A 19,954-nucleotide genomic window follows, 5' to 3' on the forward strand; every position below is an offset into this window, starting at 1 on the left:
ACCCTGTTATAGTCTTGGCCTTCACAAGATCCTCTGGCAAAGAGTTCTGCAGGCTGACTGTTGTGTGGCATTTTATACTATATTATATTATAGAGTGGCATTATTATATTTTCTGTCTTCTTATCAATCACTTTCCTAGTGGTTCACAACATTCTGTTAACTTTTTGGACTATTGTGGCACATGGAGCAGATGTTTTCAGACAACTCTCTACCATGACCGCAAGATCTCTTTCTTGATTGGTAACAGCTAATTTAGACCCCATCATTTTCTATGTGTAGTTGAGATTCTGTTTTCTAATGTGCTTTACTGCTATCATTTGAATCTCTTAAAAGCCATGGAGGGAATTCTCCTCATGACCTCGTTGTGACACCGTGCCCCATATTCTTCATATTTGAATGATTCTGATATAATTCTGACATAATTATCATACATTTTGTACAAGATATGTCTTGTCAGGTGTCATTGGAGAAGTTATGATTTGCTGAAAAGGATTAACCTCTTTGTGTGCATGTATCATTTTTGTATGTGGAGTTATGAATATTGACTATGTATCTGTATTTCAAATGTAGTTACAACTGAGTGATGCCCACGAGGCAAAATGCTTCCAGTCTTGACAATGGATTGTGAAGGACCTATTCATGGTAATGAACTGGCCTTATCCCCCATCTAGTGAGCCTTCCTGAAAACCCTCCAGACTGCCTATGGCTAATTGCTGCTATGACTCACCAGGGCAGCCGGAACAAAAGATCCAGAAGTAAAAGATGTTGGATTCGTTTCCCCTGTGTTCTCACCCTGGCAGGGCACACCTACCTAAAATACTACCGTACTGAAATTGCTGCAGGGCAAAGATTGGGGAAATTCCATGGCTGTTCCCTTGTACAATGTGGGATACCGTGTGAGAGGAACGCCAGGTGATTTTGGCCCTGGGAGTGGTGAAGGAATCACACAGTGAGAGGAGAAGTCCCCATGGGACTAGTTCTGACACAGGATAGCACAACCTCTTCCTACACACTATTGAAATTTGATGCTTAGCCAATCAAAAGAGAAGATGAATTACGAGAACAACTGGGAGTTGCCAGATACATATCCACTTTATACCTCATAACAAGACCCTGACAAATACTGTGGATGGCAGTATCCTGGGAGAAGAAATCATTTTCCGTGCCCTTTGGCCTGTATTAATTTTGGATCACGTCATTTGGCGTCCACCTCACAGCTAATTGACGAAATATAGCTACTGCATGGGTGGTATGCAGAGCTATGCTGCTACGATCCATTGAAAATGCTTTTTGGTCCATAGCTTATGGAATCATTTCCTAAACATCGTGCAGATGGCAGTATATTACACACAGGAAAGAAGGCCATCATCAGTTGTTAAGCTGTGTAGGAGAAAGAGGGCCTGAAACATAATCCCGTGTAGTTGAGGCCTGGTGTGAGGCCATGAGACCTGGGTTAAAGGAGTCAAAACTTTGCAGCTCTAAAGCAAAGTTAAGTTGTGATCAAGGGACAGGCCCGGCTTACAGAATGTGGCAGGAACAGGACTGATATTGCAGAAACACACATTCCTATGTTGTGCTCGGCAGAAGAATAAACATGCAAACAGTTTCCAGAAAGCTGATACCAGAATACGTGGATGCTAAACCCATTCTCCAAAGATAACAGGAAGACGCTGACCCATCTGAAGGATAAGGTCAGGATAACGGCATAATGGATAGAGATATTTGAGGAAACCAATATGTGCAAGATAATGGATGGCACCTGGACACATAAATTGGTGCTATCTCAATACATTAGAGGGCGGTACCCTGATACATCAGGCATAATACTTAACTTGTTTGCGTCTGTGCATATAGATGTATCTCAGAGGCAATGTCTTTCTGTGAATGAGGAGAGAATAGAAAGTCCCGCCATTCATGTAGCCAGTCCACTGTTTTGGCATACATGTGCTAGTGTACATGTAACCACTGATGTGGGGCATTAGCACAGTGGCTCCTTGGCAATAAAACTGACCAATTTCCTTCACTGAGAACCGACTCTGAGAATTTATTGGGCAGTTCAACTGGAGCCTGCTGCGTGGGCTATCTGGCCAGAGTCAGTACAGCCGGCAGAAGGAACGAAGGCAAACAGCCAAACATTTGTCAGCAGGCTGAACAATTTGGAAGACTCAGTTTGTCCTGACAATCTGAGCCCCTGGGATCAGAGAATCATTTCTTCACTCCCGGGGGAGGCTCTCCAGCTGAAGTTCTCTAGTGTCTATTGTTAGGGGGCTTATTCCTTCACCCACTTACTTCCCTGGTCCCTCTCGCATGAACAGAGAGCAACAATACCCGAAGTCCAAAGGTGCAAACAATTCGATGTTTATTGGGGTGAACTTCCAGCAAGCATGATTCCAGTTTCCTTCCTTAGTATCCTCCTTCCCAGCTCTGACACCACAAAGCCTTACACCTGTGTCCCTGTTCCCATTCCTGCCCTTAGCCAAACATGATTCCAACTTCCTTACTCCCATTCCCTGTTCCCATTTCCCCCTTTAGCAAAACATGATTCCAATTTTCTTACCCCCATTCCTTGTTCCCATCTCCCCCTTTAGCAAAACATGATTCCAATTTTCTTACCCCCATTCCCTGTTCCCATTTCACACACCCACATGCCCACCCCCACCCACACCCCAGTCACTTCCTCATTGACTACAGATTATATAGTAAAACTTGAGTTCTGCTTAGCTATACCTTAACCAATCATTTTCCTGAAATTTAACTAACCAATCCTAACATATTGTAACATGATTATGTAACCAATTATATCCCACCACCTCAATTAGTTTACACCCAGCAAAATTAATTATACAGCAGACAGGAACAATCACAGAACCAGACAGAGATTATACAGACAAACAACAGCGAAGTGGGAACTATAATGACAAGACAATACAGAAGTGAGGATTTCACATCCCAGCCATTGATAAGTGAGTTCTTGCCAGACAGGATGCTATCAAACTAAGTTTCCTTTTACATTTTCTAGGCACTTCCCTTTCTCTGGAGGTGATAGGAATACAATCCTGTCCTGATAGTGCCTAACAGCCCAATAGCACCTTATTTCAATGTGACTAGTTTGGAATGTGAGGATGTGACCCTTCGCTTCCCAGTTTATGGCTGCCTCTGCTGCTTAGCCAAAGGCCTTAGCCTAAGAACAGGGCCTCAGACTGTCACAGTAAGAGAAGGCCCTTACACTGGCAGACAGTGGTTTTGATTCTTTCTTTTATACCTCTAGAACTAGCCAAGTGATAAGAATACACCTAAATTCTTAGAGTATAGGCCTTTACAGACAGGCCTGAATATCTATATCCTAACATCTATATTCTGCTCCTCCTGCTGCTCACACAGCTGAGGGAATTGTCTGGGAATCATCTGGCAGTCTTCAGGGACTGTTCAGGAAAATCATAAAGTTGCTGTTCAGCATGGCAAGTGTCAGGCATAAGTTTCATACACTGATTCTCAGGGCTCTGCCTTCTTGGTGCAGTAAGGAGATATCGTCTCTCTGCAGAGTGGCATTTTGGTGAGTTGCCTATTTCTGTATTTAAGTTATTCCTGAGGGCTCAGGAAGCATTCCAGGTTCATGTCAAGAACGATCTGGGCAGGAATTCAGCAGCAAGTTGACTTGTACTCTTCAGGATTGTCAGGTTTCAGAGTGGTAGCTGTGAAAGTCTTTATTGGCAAAAATAACGATGCCATGTACATTGGCCAAACCGGACAGTCTGTACACAAAAGAATAAATGGACACAAATCTGACATCAGGAATCATAACATTCAAAGACCACTTGGAGAACACTTCAATACCTCTGATGACTCAAAAACAAACCTAAAAGTGGCAATTCTTCAGCAGCAAAACTTCAAAAACCGACTCCAACGAGAGACTGCTGAATTGGAATTAATTTGCAAACTGGATACCATCCGATTAAGCCTGAACAGAGGCTGGGAGTGGTTGGGTCATTACAAAACCTAAATTTAATTTCTCCAATACAAATGTCTCCCTCCTGTTACTCATGTCTTCTTGTCAACTATCTGTAATGGGTCATTCTCTAAGCCACCTTGCTCTCCCCAGCTGATGAAAGGGCCGATGCTGGGGAGAAGGGTCCTGCCACCTAGACCCTGAACGTGTGTGGCCACTGCCAGAGAAGGTGCCTTTCCTGCAGTATCACAGCAGAGCAGTCAGTGCCTGGGCAGGAGGCCTGGGACATGTGAGGAACAGCCTGCGATCTTTCCTTATGTCCCAGAGACAGCTGTCTGTGATGTCCCTGTGCCCACTGAGCGATGTTCCTTGTTTCCTTGAACCTTTCCCATTTTTTGCAAATTTTTCTTACAGTTGCTGTTTAAAAATTATATTTGGTTTGAAATTAATGTAGTGATCAGTGGGTCAGGGAAGTGTCTGGTGTGAAGAGAGTACCACAGAGTGGGGAGAGAGCCCCCCTTCTGCATGGTTGTTTGCCCTCTTATAGGGTGCTGGCCCTTCCACAATCAGGACACAGCCTACCATGCCCAATTTCCTATTTCCTTACCCAGAGACATCTTCGGGTACACTTACTCTATAGATAAACATATTATGAGATATATTCATACATAGTAATATTGATTATCTCAGGGCAGGGCAAATGGCAGCTCCCCTTGTCCTCTCAGGGCAGGGAATCTGGCGGGGCTGTTGGTGTGTGAGGGGCAGGAGAGGGGACAGGCCCCCTTGTGCCCTCAGGGCAGGGGATATGGCGGGGCCGATGGTGTGTGAGGGGCTGGGGAACAGGGCTGACGAGAAGTTGAGGGGAGCTGCTCATGGGGATTTGGGGGAAAGATCCAATTGGGGGGAGCAGTTGGAGTCGGGACAGGGAGGAGGTGGAAGAGGCCAGGAGTAGGAGAACTGGTGTCCAGAATGGAACCATGCAGGTAGGTGAAAACACAGATAAAGGAGGACAGGGGGCTGCAGGGCAGCACGGAGGGACTGAGAGGGCAGGATGAAGGCTCTTGGGCCTGGAGTGGGGAAACGGGTGACAGGGTGAGGAGGGGATTTGGGAGAGAGGATTACTGGGCTGGAGAAGGCCCTGCATAATGAGTTCATGGTTGGAGCGGGGCTTGATGGAGACGAGTGGAGAATGGATGGATGTAGGGTTGGCTTTGGCTGTTCCTAGGAGGATGTATGTTGTGGCTGCAGAATATACCTGGGGGCTGTGGGAGATTCCCTGGAACTGTGGGGAGATCTGGCTGCTTTGTTTAAGTTGCACAATAAAATAAATTGTTTCAAATCCAGGTAATGGAAAGACTACAAGTTCAGTCGCCCATGTGCTGAACAGTACACCCTTGGTGCTGTCCACCCACAATAGTACGTGCGGAATTTTGGCTCCTTATAGCACAGGCATCTCCAGGTATGTCAAGCTGGCACCTTTCAAGAACTAACGTCTCTTTGAGAAAAAAATATTAGGGTCAAATCCTGACCGAAAGCAAGTCAGTGCCAGTCTCCTGACTCATGCATTACACCATTTACCCCAGCTCTGAGATGGGCGATTGCTGAATGTTGCGAAACATCTTGTGAATTGGGTTACCCCTAAATCCAGGACACTGCACCAGTCACTGCAGAAATACTTCAAATCATTCACCTTTTAAGTCTTTTCCATTTGTGCTGGTCGAGCTAAAACGGGTAACAATGTGATCAACGGTGATTCCCAATTGATTATCTGTCCTCCAGAGCTTTTACCCACTGGGTTATAAACATTGCTGCACTGTGTGCCTGACAGAGAGAGGGAATGCTGCTGCCCAGGCTGTTCAGGCTCTGCTTCCTCAGGAGTCAAGGATGAACACTCTCCAGCTGCTACTTTCGTGGCTTTGGTAAGTGCGCTGATCACACTGGAGTTATTTCACGGGCAGGGACAGGCAGTCTCAACTGCTTGGAACGTTTAATCTGTAACCAATGAGACCTGCACATTCTTATGATCAGCATCATTATTTGTTGTTGTATATAGGACCCAAACTCCTCGGAAGACAGGTGCCTCCCTTGTGGTGCTTGCAAGCTGAGGGCCCAGATGGTGCAAACATTACCCTTGCAGCACGGAATTTTCCATGAGTAAAGAACCCAAACCCAGTGAAAGCCAGCTTGTGTTTTTAACTCCCTGTGGCACTTTTTCGTAAGTACCATTGACTTGCCTGGGGCTGTGTATGGTAAGAAGGAGCCTCAGCATGGCCATACCACATCCCAGCTGTGGTCTATCTAGACCCATAACCTGACTGACAGTCACGAGCATCAGATGCTTAACAGGAAGGGGTGCAGTTAACCCTGGAGTGGCAAATACTGAATAATCTGACCATAGTTTCTAGCCAATGGGAGAGTGTGAGTAACCTCTGAAAGGGTGACTTGCACTCCCTGCATTTCCTGCAGATTCTGGAGGCATGGTGCTTGCTTGGCATATAACCCCCCCGGAGTGTCTGCTAGGATACCATAAGTGGAAAAATGGAGCATTTTGTCATTGCTCCAACAAAATTTAATTTCAATGAGGGTTTTGCTGAGTAAGGGCCTGTTGGGCACCTTGATGTCCTCAGGAGTCATGCATAGAACTGTGGATAGGGGTTCTCACAGTAAACTTTACACATGGCAAAACTTCTGGTTGAGGAATTTCTGGCTCTCTGCACAGGGCTGGATCTCACCCAGTGTGAGCAAAGGAGGCATCTAGAATGAAGATAGGACACAGCTAACATTCACAGTCTTCACAGGCTCCTTTTCTTTTTGTCCCCTCCCCCTCCAATAATAACATCATGTACAACAGCGAGGACATCCTTATTTACAGCTAAAACACGGCAGAGCTGGATTGTGTTCCCTGTTCGACCACAGCCTCCTTGTGTGGCTTTGGACAAGTCACTATCAGTCATCACTGATTAGTTTCTATGAACGCTTCTCAGCCCATGGACCATTCACAATACACATCATTGTTCTCCGCTCAGGATTTTTAAATAGCTAAACCATTTAGTTTTTATCGTGGACCAAAGCTAAAAAGTTGAAATCTGGATCCAGACTGAAATCTTGTATCAGAACGTATGAATTTTGTGATCCAACGTTTTGGTTCAGGTCCACTCTGATTTTCTTATGTTTCCTTTAATGATGAGTTCATACAAGTCTTCATATGCCAAGCTCCACCTAAGGGAGAGGGTGTGGTCTAGTCTAGTGAAGGGACACTCAGCTGAGAGCCTGGAGACCTGACTTCTGTCACTGATCTCCTGAGTGACCTTGAACAAGTTGCTTACCTGTTTTGTCCTTCAGTTTCCCCCTCAGTTAAATGAGGATCTACATCCTCCTCCTTATGAGTGTCAATGGGCTTTGATTTAGACCCATTGATTTTTGTGCTCTTTTGTAAATCACTTTGAGATTTATAAATGCAAAGCTCTATATAAGAACGGGATATTATTCGTAATGTGATTTATAACTGATCTGGGGATGTGTGAGTACCACCAGGGTTTTTAATCATGGTACTGACTCCAACCTGTCTGAAGAGTGGGGCGAGGATGGGCCATATTTTCTCTCATGCTGTCACGTATTTTTAGTAATGTTGCTTTTAATTGTAGGGGATGTGGTTGAATAAACTGACCAGAACCTTCCCAGTGCATCATGCCAACCTGCAATGAAACCAACATCAGTCCTGCAAGATTCCTCCTGGCAGGCATCCCAGGGCTGGAAGCTGATGGCCCCTGGATCTCCATCCCTTTCTGTTCCATATACCTCATTGCAATTTTAGGAAACAGTCTGATTCTGTTTGTGATCAAGACACAGCGGAATCTCCATCAGCCCATGTACTTGTTCCTTTCTCTGTTGTCTGTCACCGACCTTGGCTTATCTCTTTCCACCTTGCCAACAATGCTCAGCGTCTTCCTGTTTAACACCAGAGAAATTGGCATTGATGTCTGTCTGACCCAACTTTTCTTTATTCACACTTTCTCCATGATGGAATCCTCTGTACTTGTAGCCATGGCATTTGACCGCTTTGTTGCAATACGCCACCCGCTGAGATACGCTTCGACTTTCACCAGTGCAAGGATAGGAAACATAGGGCTGGCGATAATAATCAGGGCTAGTGGTCTGAATATCCCAGCTGTCATTCTTCTCAAGAGGTGGCCGTACAGCACGATCCAACCTCTCTCTTATTGATATTGTTTGCATTCAGATGTGATGAAGATGGCCTGCGCAGACATTACATCCAGCAGCTTCTATGGATTGTTTGTTATCCTTTCTTCTCTGGGATTAGACTCAGTGCTCATTGTCTTGTCTTACATCATGATCCTTCAGACTCTATTGAGTATCACATCCTGGCAAGAGCGTCTCAAGGCTCTGAACACTTGTGTCTCCCACATCTGCGTCAGCCTGCTTTTCTACACCCCGCCGATCAGTTTGTCTATGATTCACAGGTTCAAAAAACAGGCTCTTCCTCAGAGTCAAATTCTTCTGTCTTATCTCCACCTCCTCTTCCCCCCAGTGCTCAATCCCATTGTATACAGCATGAAAACCAAAGAGATTTGTAAACGGATCATGAAGATCTTTCAAAACTATTTCACTAAGAGAGTCCAAAGGGGGCACTGATTTGGTTTCTGTAATCTGTCTCTCTCGGAGCCAATATGGCCCGTGATGTCCAAGTGCCTCTGTCATGCTGAGCCAGCGAGGATTTAGCAACCAGCAGGCCTACTAAAGTAAAAGGAACCCTTAAGGACATATGAGAAAAGTATTCAAATTGTTAATAGGGCCATTCCTCATGGCAAAGCCACTAGAATTCTTTAAATATAGGCCTGTATTTTTAGAGAATCAAAAGTGGATACTAATTATATTTGTCTGGGTTTACCTATATCTTATTACAAGTTCAACAATGTGACCAAATTAGCTTGTAGATGATAAATTCCAGTTCCTGTAAGTCAGGTATCATGACCTATTCTGTTAATTCAGAGGTCAAAAGGGGATATTAACGTTAAGATGAAACTTGTGTTGTAATAATATCATTGTCTTTTTTCCTCTTTGAAAATTGTAGTAAACTACCTGTGAACCATTTCAATGGTTAATGGCCTTTTGCTCATCAATGTTGCTAGTTATCAGTGTAGACTTAGGAAATAGAGATTTATTTCAAAGCAAAAATGCACATTACTTATTCTTCGCCCAAGGAAGGCCTGCTGTGATCATTTGGGGACAAGAGGTTAATCAGCTGAACTTCAGCTATAAAGGGCCTTTTGGGCCTGATCCTTACTATCTCAGAGCTGCTTAAGCATTGTCGGGGGATGTTGAAGTAACAAGATGGAGGACTTGTGGATTAGCCCTGCAATTCTCATGGAAGAATCTGAAAACACTCTGTATATGGACTGCCTATTGGACTATGACTTTTTCCATTAATTCCAGAAGGATTTCTACAAATCGGCAGCCTCACCATTTCTGCTTTGAAACTGACCTGTGAACTGGATTCATATCTGTATATATAACAATCTTTTACTACAATAACTCTTTCTTTTTGTTTAAAATAAATCTTAGATTTGTGAATAAGAATTGTCTGTAAGTGTTTATTTGACATGATGTGAAATGTGTCCGATCTCTTGAGAGTAGTAGAACTTTACAGATGGTGAATAAGATTTTATATAACCCTTAATAGATGGATTTGGCTGTGTGGGTGGGAGTCAAAGGCTAGGTTGCTTAAAGAGAACTGTAAATTGGCTTCTTGGGAACCAGGAAGGTATTATAGAAGTTGTTTGGTTACTGTTTTGATGAATCAATTAAAAGAATAAGCCACCAGTTTTGGGGATTGTCTGCCCTATTCCTTGCAGTTTGCCCTGATTGAGCATTCTCAGTATAACCCCTCCAGCGACCATGGTCACAGCCTCCCAAAAGGAAAGCTTGTATTGTTCGCCCCCCAAAATCCCAGTTAGCAAAACTGCAGTTCTGTACCCTTAAAGCTTCTCCTTCTTGTATAAAGTTTCCTGTTTTGTCCAGGGAATTAGGGTGTTCAGTGGAATACGTATACGGAAAAAGGAGTTTTAAGGGAGGAAGACTATGTATATGCATTCCTAAACTACTTAGCAGGTTGACTTGTAAATTCTCTGAAAACTCATTCTGCACTCAGAGAGTAAGTGTTGCCATGTTGGCTAAGGCTACACCACATTTCATAGATACAGAAGTTGAATCCCTGCTCTAAGAGCAAAACTTGACTCAACTTTAACTGTGGCTTCAATATTGATGCCACCATAATAAAATATGAATTTTCAGCATGCTTACTTGCTCTTCATATTAAATAATTGTGATTAATATTTACTTATTTGTTGAAATCCTTCCTTAATATGCCCTTCATTAGTGAAATCTGCATACCCTGAAGCCTTCTCTCAATCTGTTCTGCACAGTCTGCTATACTCATCTTCAAAGATTCAAAGGCCCTCTCTTGCTCTCTCTCTCCCTCTCCTGAGAGTGCTGATTAGTGCCCGTGTCTTTTACAGTTTGGGGGCCTGTGTAGGAACTACACCTATCTCCAAGTTCTGGAGGCAGTGGGCCAGGTACCCATCCCTGTTCCAACTCCTTTTCAAGCAAGGGAGCATTTTTGTTCCAAAGTCGAGTTGGAAACCCTTCAACTTTTCAACAGAGAGGGCTCCAACTCAAGCACTTCTTCTGATCACAAGGAGAGTATCTTGTGGGGAGAGAAAGAAAGACAGATGATCTGTGGGGCCAGACACAGATAGTGGTTGCCAGCCATGCCACAAGTAACCCGGCAGCCAAGCACAATGAGCACCTGGGAGAGCAAGGTGGGGACATCTGCAAATGGCCCATCAGAGGGAGACATCACTAGTGAAGAGGGCTTTGAAGGCTGGACTCGGAAAGTGGGATGTGAATCTGGTGGGAGGACAGATGCTGTGGAGAAAGGTCCTTCCACCTGGGGCCTGAGGGAACATTTCTTACAACCCAGAGATGGCTGTTGGTGGTGTTTCCCATGCCCACAGAGCGGGGTTCCTTGTTTCCTCGAACACTTCCCATTTTTTTCCTTTTTTTACAGCTTCTGTTTAATAAATTATACTTGGTTTGAACTTAATGTAGTGATCAGTGGGATAGAGATGGGTCTAGTGCGAAGAGAGTACCCAGGAATGTGGACACCCTAGCCCCCACGATGAGACGGGGGGTTCAGCCTTCCAGGAATCCTGGGCCTAACTGTGTCAACATTACATGGACTCTGCCACACAGGAGAGTGGAAGGCGAGTCCTTGATGTCAGGCAGGACTCTGGGAAAAGGGAATGGAAGTGAGGATTCAGATTCTTTTCCTAGCCAATTCCACCAGGGTAGTGCAGAAACCAGGAAATTTCCCCACAATAGCAGGACCATTCCCCCGCTCACATTGGAGAACTGGGGCAAACTGATGGGTTAGCTTTTAGTGACGTGCAAAGAGATGTGTACCTTGTGAAATCTTCACATAAATGTTGAAAGTTGAAAGGTGTAACTTTGGGAAGCACACTTTCTGCGTAAGGTGAATGTAACACCACTGCACAAGATGGCTTCCCAGACACTGGAATCAGATAAATCCTTTTTTCTGCACTATTTTCTTATGAGGTTAGAGCACTAAACCGGACATTGTTTATTTGGCCATTTGAAAAATATTTCCTAAGAAATGAAAACTTGGTCAAGCAATTGATTACACAATTGATCAACAACCAGTATGAATCACTCCTTCCTCTCACAATCAGTGTTTACACACAATGAAGGCACCTACGGAAATCATTCTTTTGAGCAAAAATGCCGTTGAATTTTCAAACCTTCAGCATTAAAGAAATTAGTGGAAAATTTTAGTTTTGTGTTTTTCATTGTGCTCCAAAGAAAGATTCTGGAAATGGTAAATGCTGTTTCAAAACTGCAACAATCCAAAGACTCAGATCGGTACGAAGCAGCAGGATTATTTCCCAAAGCCACTGAACGTGTAGCTACACTTCAAAATGAGTTGAAAGAAGCCAAACATTCAGTAAGTGAATTATCTGGAAAATGGGGCAGACAAATCAAATCCGAGAAGAAGTGCTTGATAAAGGCAGAAAGGCAGGGTAGCAGCTCATTTTTTGGCAGACAAGGGAGCAGAGCAGACCTGCTACCGTCATTTCTAGGGGAGATGATCTGAGGAAAGGCAGAATCTCCCCATGAACAACTGCTCAAAGGTCCCTCCCTGAGGGAAGGGAGGTGCTGCAGGGACAGCCTGAAAGGAAATCATTCATCTCTCATATGAAAGCTGGACTTGATTGATCCCCTTTATTTGTTGTTTGGACTATCCCAGCAGGTGAGAGCCCTTGGTATGAGCTGTCCCCGGGTGGTTCGGTCATACCACAGAAAGAGACAGTTGCTTCCCAAGAGAGTAGGAGAATGGTCTTGCTACACACAACCACCAGAAAGTGCCTTGGGGTGAGCAGACACCCTTCATGCTGCCTTACCCCAGATGGAGACCTTGGGACATTTGCAGGGCGGTGGTAGGAAGTGGCCCAGGGAGGGCCACCTTACATAGGTGGTGGGTAGAATAGGCCAGTGGAGGCTAAACATCCCCAGCCATGCAGCTCTTGACCTGCCGCCTTTGAGAGTTTGGACACCTGGGCCATGGTATTCCCACTTGTGCTCTGCCCCAAGGACCCTTCTGCTTTCCTCCCCTGGCCCTGTCCATGCTCCACCTCTTTCTGTCCTTGTGTATGGCCGCCACATACACCCACCACTGAGGCCCCTGACACCTGCCGCTTCTCACTGAGTGCCTCCCATTCTCCTCCGAGAGGCCCTGCCACCCACTGAGTCTCTCCCCTCCTCCAACCCTTGTGGCCCCGCACCCACCACTCACTGACTCTCCTCCTCCACGGACCCACTCTTTCCGCTTGCTGCGTCCATCCTCTCCTCCACCTGTCAAGGTTCCTTCCCCACTCCGAACTCTAGGGTACAGATGTGGGGCCTGCATGAAAACCTCCTAAGCTTACTTTTACCAGCTTAGGTTAAAATTTCCCTAAGGTACAAATTAATTTTACCCTTTTCCCTTGGATTTCCACTGCCACCACCAAACTTTAACTGGGTTTACTGGGAAACGTAGTTTGGACACGTCTTTCCCCCCAAAATCCTCCCAACCCTTGCAACTCCCTTCCTGGGGAAGGTTTGGTAAAAATCCTCATCAATTTGCATAGGTGACCACAGACCCAAACCCTTAGATCTGAGAACAATGAAAAAGCATTCAGTTTCCTTACACGAAGACTTTTAATAGAAGTAAAGGAATCACCTCTGTAAAATCAGGATGGTAGATACCTTACAGGGTAATTAGATTCAAAACATAGAGAATCCCTCTAGGCAAAACCTTAAGTTACAAAAAAGGTACACAGACAGGAATAGTCATTCTATTCAACACAGCTCTTTTCTCAGCCATTTAAAGAAATCATAATCTAACGCATACCTAGCTAGATTACTTACTAAAAGTTCTAAGACTCCATTCCTGTTCTGAAGCAGCATGCAGACAGACACAGACCCTTTGTTTTTCTCCCTCCTCTCAGCTTTTGAAAGTATCTTGTTTCCTCATTGGTCATTTTGGTCAGGTGCCAGCGAGGTTACCTTTAGCTCCTTAACCCTTTACAGGTGAGAGGATATTTCCTCTGGCCAGGAGGGATTTTAAAGGGGTTTACCCTTCCCTTTATATTTATGACACCACCCCATCCCCCTTGACTCTCCCACCCACCATGGACTGAGTCCCTCCTCTCCTCCACTCCCCTCCTCCACTGACTGCCAACTACCACTCGCTGACTCCCTCCTGTCCTCCACGACCCCTCCTCCATGGCTCCCCCGCCTGCTGCTCGCTGATTGCCTCCTCTCCTCTCGTCTACCCCCAACACCTGCTCAACAGAGGCCCCCACCGCTGGCCAGTGAAAAACACCAGCAAGTGTCCCACAGCTGGGCCAGGTAATAGGAGCAAGACATCAAATAAAGAGCAGAGGCATGCAAATGCCAGAGACTATCAAGTGGCGGAAAGTCCAAAGAAGGAGAGAAAGTGAACTACGGACACTAGGTTAAGCAAAGATGTGTTTCAGTCTTTCTCATTTAAACTGGAATATGAGAAAACATTTTTAGAGTACAGTGAAAAGGCAGCTGCAGTTTTCTGCTTTCCTTGCAGACAGTTTTCCAGTTTTCCAGTTGAGAGACCCCTGCGTTCACTGAAAGTGGAATAAGAGGCTGGAAGAATAGACAATCTGCCATACACAAGCAATGATCGGATAGGTGGTATTTTTTCAAACAGTAAAAAGACGTGGGCTCTCGAGTGGCACAGTTGTCACATTCTCACAAGATGGTGTTACATGAAAGCAGAGAGTATGCTGCAAAAACCGATATATTTCTTTCCCTGTCTAACCAAGGAATTCCACTGAGGGGGGCAGGAGGAGAGAGAAGAATCAGCAAACTGTGGAAACTTTCTGGAACTATGCAATTTGTTTTCACAGTATGATGAAGCACTCACAAAGAAAACAAAGTGTCCTTTCTGTTAGGATATAGATATTCGGGCCTGTCTGCAAAGGCCTGTACTTTAAGAATTTAGGTGTATTCTTATCACTTGGCTAGTTCTAGAGGTATAAAAGAAAGAAACAAAATCACTGTCTGCTGGTGTAAGGGCCTTCTCTCACTGTCAGAGTCTGAGGCTCTGTTCTTAGACTAAGGCCTTTAGCTAAGCAGCAGAGGCAGCCATCAGCTAGGAAGCGACCGGTCACATCCTCACATTCCAACCTAGTCACATTGAAATAAGGTGCTATTGGGCTGTTAGGAATACAATCCTGTCCTGATAATGCCTATCGCCTCCAGAGAAAGGGAAGTGCCTAGAAAATGTAAAAGGAAACTTAGTTTGATAGCATCCTGTCTGGCAAGAACTCACTTATCAATAGCTGGGATGTGAAATCCTCACTTCTGTATTGTCTTGTCATTATAGTTCCCACTTTGCTATTGTTTGTCTGTATAATCTCTGTCTGGTTCTGTGATTGTTCCTGTCTGCTGTATAATTAATTTTGCTGGGTGTAAACTAATTAAGGTGGTGGAATATAATTGGTTACATAATCATGTTACAATGTGTTAGGATTGGTTAGTTAAATTTCCGGAAAGTGATTGGTTAAGGTATAGCAAAGCAGAACTCAAGTTTTACTGTATAGTCTGCAGTCAATCAGGAAGTGAGTGGGTGGATGGGTGGGTGGCTGTGTGTGTGGAAAATGGGAACAGGGACTGTGGGTAAGGAAATTGGAATCCTGTTTGGCTAAGGGCAGAAATGGGAACAAGGACACAGGTGTAAGGCTCTGTGGTGTCAGAGCTGGGAAGAAGGACACTAAGGAAGGAAACTGGACTCATGCTTGCTGGAAGTTCACACCAATAAACATCGAATTGTTTGCACCTTTGGACTTTGCTCTCTGTTCATGCGAGAAGGACCAGGGAAGGAAGCGGCTGAAGGAATAAGCCCCCTAACACTTTCCATCTCAGAAGCCACTCAACTCAGAAAGAGCTCTTCCAAGTTGCTGCTGCTGACATTGTGAAAAGCGCAATCATTCAGAAAGTCCAGGAGAATGGGTTCTGCACAGTTCTTGTGGATGAAGCCCACAGTTTTAAACCAGAAGAAATGCAGTCTGCGTGAGAGACTATTAAGGAAATGTTAGCACATGTAACTCCATTTTGGTTTGGGGCCCACCATTTTTTAAATGCCAGCACATCATACACCAGGAGGAGTGATCCTTAGATACTGAATCCCTGTGAAAATACTCCTTCTTGTCTCCAGCCTGCCTTGACTCCCAGTATCTGGTTTTTGTTAGTCTCTAACTCCCTGTCTCTTGGCCTTGATGTGAGGCCTCCCATCCTGATAATAAAAGTTACTGATGCATGGCTTTAGGACCATGCTGTGTAATTAACATACAGGTATAGCACAAGGAATGCACCAAGCAGGGATAGATGGTAGATAAGACAAGGGTTTGTTTATTGGCTAAGGTTTCCGATGCACGAGGGCAACGTGCTTTGTTAAAAGGTATATAACCTTTGTATAATCTGCATTCAGGGTCCCCTCCTGGCTAGCAGGGGGGCACCACGCTCGAGAGTAATAAATTTAGTGTTTTTTGGGAACTCTGCAGTTGTGGACTTTATTTCTGTGCCTCAGCCTAGATTCGAAATGTGCGTGTCCTATCAGGTATAATTCGCAGCATTGGTGTGCGTGTCCTATCAGGTATAATTCGTAGCACTTGTGCACGTGTCCTACCAGGTGTAATTCGCAGCAGTTGTGTGCGTGTCCTACCAGGTGTAATTCGCAGCAGTTGTGTGCGTGTCCTACCAGGTGTAATTCGTAACAAGACACAGAAAATCTGGGAATAAAGGGACGATTTGTAGGATTCATTGATTGCTCTGAGTGAGGGGATGCTGGCACCACCTATCACAACGTTAAGCAGTTCTTACAAACATCGGGGATTGCAAACTTGCCGGTCATTGCCCAGTGTTATGATGACGCCGCTGTCATGGGAGTTCAATGGTTCCAACAGACATTTCTTGGGCTTTTCCTGGACAGTTGCTTTCAGTCCAATCCCTTTAGAGCACCAGTTCTCAAACTATGGGAGGCACAGGAATGTGTAAAGGGAGGCGCAAGCTATGTGGTTCTTTTTGTAAGAGCTCCAGCTCTCAGACCCAGGCAGCTGTAACTCAGGCAGAAGGGCCGTGTACACCCAGAGGAGGGCATAAAGGGGACAGCCGGAGCCTCGGCCAACACAGGGTGGCAGCAGAAGCCTGGGCTGACACACCAGGTGCTGTAGGAATCTACACTAGTCCCATGAAGGGCTCTTTTGTCAACTGTGACACCTCAGATGTCCTTTGTGTGGTTCCCCCAAGTTCTTAAAAAAAAAACTTAAAACCAGTATCAGCAGCACGCTTACAGGGAGAAACAACTTACCTGAGAAATGGATCATTTTGTGACCATGGGAGAAAAGTGTACAACACAAGCCAAAGTGAGGGCAGCAGTGGAGGTTCCGGCAAAACACAGAATCTGAAAATATGATGAAGCTTATTTCAAACTAGGCTTAAAATGGAGCGAGTCCAGCCATGCACCGAGACCTCCATGAGTTGTATGTGGCAAAGTACTGGCAAAGAACAAGATGCGGCCCTGCATGCTACACCAGCCCCTCGAAACAAGACACCCTATCTTAGTATCTAAACCCACTGAGTTCTTTCAGAGGATTATAAGAACATAAGAACGGCCATACTGAGTCAAACCAAAGGCCCATTTAGCTGAGTTCTTTGTCTTCTGATAGTGGACATTATCAGGTGGCCCAGAGGGAAGGAACAGAACAGGGAATCATCAAGTGATCCATCCCCTGTCACCAATTCCCAATTTCTGGCAAACAGAGGCTAGGGACATCATCCCTGCCCATCCTGGCTAATATCCCTTGATGGACCCAGCCCCAGGAACGTATTGAGTTCTTTTTAAAACCCTGTTATAGTCTTGGCCTTCACAAGATCCTCTGGCAAAGAGTTCCACAGACTGACTGTCTGTTGTGTGGCATTTTATACTATATTATATTATAGAGTGGCATTATTATATTTTCTGTCTTCTTATCAATCACTTTCCTAGGGGTTCACAACATTCTGTTAACTTTTTGGACTATTGTGGCACATGGAGCAGATGTTTTCAGACAACTCTCTACCATGACCGCAAGATCTCTTTCTTGATTGGTAACAGCTAATTTAGACCCCATCATTTTCTATGTGTAGTTGAGATTCTGTTTTCTAATGTGCTTTACTGCTATCATTTGAATCTCTTAAAAGCCATGGAGGGAATTCTCCTCATGACCTCGTTGTGACGCTGTGCCCCATATTCTTCATAGTTGAATGATTCTGATATAATTCTGACATAATGATCATACATTTTGTACAAGATATGTCTTGTCAGGTGTCATTGGAAAAGTTATGATTTGCTGAAAAGGATTAATCTGTTTGTGGGCATGTATCATTTTTGTATGTGGAGTTATGAATATTGACTATGTATCTGTATTTCAAATGTAGTCACACCTGGGTGACGCCCACGAGGCAAAATGCTTCCAGTCTTGACAATGGATTGTGAAGGACCTATTCAGGGTAATGAACTGGCCTTATCCCCCATCTGGTGAGCCTTCCTGAAAACCCTCCAGACTGCCTATGGCTAATTGCTGCTATGACTCACCAGGGCAGCCGGAACAAAAGATCCAGAAGTAAAAGATGTTGGATTCGTTTCCCCTGTGTTCTCACCCTGGCAGGGCACACCTACCTAAAATACTACCATACTGAAATGGCTGCAGGGCAAAGATTGGGGAAATTCCATGGTTGTTCCCTTGTACAATGTGGGGTACCGTGTGAGATGAACGCCAGGTGATTTTGGCCCTGGGAGTGGTGAAGGAATCACACAGTGAGTGGAGAAGTCCCCATGGGACTAATTCTGACACAGGATAGCACAACCTCTTCCTACACACTATTGAAATTTGATGCTTAGCCAATCAAAAGAGAAAATGAATTACGAGAACAAATTGGGAGTTGCCAGATATATATCCACTTTACACCTCATAACAAGACCCTGACAAATACTGTGGATGGCAGTATCCTGGGAGAAGAAATCCTTTTCTGTGCCCTTTGGCCTGTATTAATTTCGGATCATGTCATTTGGCCTCCACAGGGTGGCAGTTACTTCTCACAGCTAATCGACGAAATATTGCTACTGCATGGGTGGTATGCAGAGCTATGCTGCTACGATCCGTTGAAAAAGCTTTTTGGTCCCATAGCCTATGCAATCATTTCCCACACACAGTGCAGATGGCAGTATATTATACACACAAAAGAAGACCATCATTTGTTGCTAGGCTGTGTAGGAGGAAGAGGGCCTGAAACACAATCCCTTTAGTCGAGTCCTGGTCTGTGGCCATGAGACCTGGTTTAAAGGAGTCAAAACTTTGCAGCTATAAAGGTTGTGAGCAAGGGACAGGCCCGGCTTACAGAATGTGGCAGAAACAGGACTGATATTGCAGAAACACACATTCCTATGTTGTACTCGGCAGAAGAATAAACATGCAAACAGTTTCCAGAAAGCTGATACCAGAATACGTGGATGCCAAACCCATTCCCCAAAGATAACAGGAAGATGCTGACCCATCTGAAGGATAAGGTCAGGATAACAGCATAATGGATAGAGATATTTGAGGAAACCAATATGTACAAGATAATGGATGGCACCTGGACACATCAATGGGTGCTACCTCAATACATTAGAGGGTGGTACCCTGATACATCGCGGTTAATACTTAATTTGTTTGCGTCTGTGCATAAAGATGTATCTCAGAGGCAATGTCTTTCTCTGAATGAGGAGAGAATAGAAAGTCCTGCCATTAATGTAGCCAGTCCATTGTTTTGGCATATATGTGTTAGTGTACATGTAACCACTGATGTGGGGCATTAGCACAGTGGCTCCTTGGCAATAAACTGACCAAGTTCCTTCACTGACACCCGACTCTGTGCATTTACTGGACAGTTTTATTGGAGCCTGCTGTATGGGCTATCTGGCCAGAGTCAGTACAGCAGGCAGAAAGAACAAACGCACACAGCCAAATATCTGTCAACAGGCTGAACAATTTGGAAGACTCAGTTTGTCCTGACAGCCTGAGCCCCTGGGATCAGAGAATCATTTCTTCACTCCTGAGGGGGGCTCTGAAGCTGAAGTTGTCTAGTGTCTATTTTCTGCTCCTCCTGCTGCTCACACAGCTGAGGGAATTGTCTGGGAGTCCTGGCCAACCTGAAAGTCCTCAGGGACTGTTCATTAGAATCATAAAGTTGCTGTTCAGCACGGCGAGTATCAGACGTGAGATTCATACACTGATTCTCAGGGCTCTGCCTTCGTGGTGCACTAAGGAGATATCCTCTCTCTGCAGAGTGGAATTTCGGTGAGTTGCCTATTTC

The 19,954-nt window shown here is 44.9% G+C and overlaps 1 pseudogene; it reads left to right on the top strand.

Moving 5' to 3' along the window:
* Positions 1 to 7,633: 7,633 nt before the first annotated feature.
* On the top strand, positions 7,634 to 8,599 carry LOC140905586 (olfactory receptor 51G2-like; annotated as a pseudogene).
* The last annotated feature ends 11,355 nt before the right edge of the window (positions 8,600 to 19,954 follow it).

This window comes from Lepidochelys kempii, chromosome 1 (assembly GCF_965140265.1).
Source record: "Lepidochelys kempii isolate rLepKem1 chromosome 1, rLepKem1.hap2, whole genome shotgun sequence".
Taxonomy (NCBI): domain Eukaryota; kingdom Metazoa; phylum Chordata; order Testudines; family Cheloniidae; genus Lepidochelys; species Lepidochelys kempii.